The sequence below is a fragment of the Morus notabilis genome, unplaced genomic scaffold (assembly GCF_000414095.1).
Source record: "Morus notabilis unplaced genomic scaffold, ASM41409v2 Scaffold274, whole genome shotgun sequence".
NCBI classification, from domain to species: domain Eukaryota; kingdom Viridiplantae; phylum Streptophyta; class Magnoliopsida; order Rosales; family Moraceae; genus Morus; species Morus notabilis.
In genome coordinates, this window is record NW_010358785.1 from 64,111 (window position 1) to 65,288 (window position 1,178).

The window sequence follows — 1,178 nt, forward strand, 5'->3', positions numbered from 1 at the left end:
CGCGCGGTCTAACCGTGCGCCCATGTGGACTCTCCGCGCGCTGGGCCGCGCTCAGGCCGCGCGCTGGAGCATGCTCGGCCCCTGTACTGGGGCGCGCCCTTTGGGCGATTTTTGAAAATTTTCTGGGCAGTTTCTTGGCATCTTCAAAGGCTTCAAACTTGATCTTCAAGGCCTCCTTTTGATTCAAAATCAAAACCCTAATTCTACCCAAAACCTATAATTACAATAATTCTAATCCCGAATTAAATTACAAATAACTTTATCAATGAATAAATATGACCGATCCATGGAACAATATAATTAACGACCAAATTCACCATCCATACATTCATCAACATGAATTAAAATTAAACATCCATAAATGCAAGTGCCTACCCATCACATACATACAAAATTAAATATCACATATTTAATATATCAATTCTGATTATCAAATAATCGAAGCATAAATTAATATCGTCTATAGACCGCTCTGATACCAATTGTTGGAAACCGAATCGAATTCGGATGCGGAAGTGTGGCAGGGAGACGAATCGTGTATAACAAAAATTTTAAAAAAACTTTTGATATACTCTATAGATTATATTAATTTATGCACGAATAAATTAATCACATTAATTTATATATATCAAAAACTCAATCAGGGAAAAATACTTGGAAGTCGACTCAGATGATAACTTGAGTTCTTCGTCCACGAACAGTCCTTGCTCCAAGCTTTGTGTTTAGAAAACCAAAGTCTTCCACGTCGATTCCTTGATTCCACGTAGACGTGTGTGTGGGCACACGTGAGACAAAACAGGTTTCAATAACACTCGAATTTCCACAAACACCAACGCATGCACGATGTGGAATTTTTGGGAAGAAAAAATGTTTCCTTTCTTTTTCCTTTGAGAAAATTCGGCCACCAACTTATTAGGGCTGAAATTGTTTTCAAAAATTGTGTTCACAATTTTCTATCATTCTCATATTTAAAGAGTAGAAGTCAAACTTCAAAACAGAATCAAATCTCTATCTCCTATTTGAATTTGGAACAACAAAATCTCCTCTAATTATCCCTAATGTGGCCGGCCACCCCTAGGGTTTTCTAACCCTGTGTGTGGCGCCAAATTAGATAGGGAAGGAATAGACTTTATCCTTTATCCTGTAGTCCAATTTTAATTCAAATTCAAATTCAAATT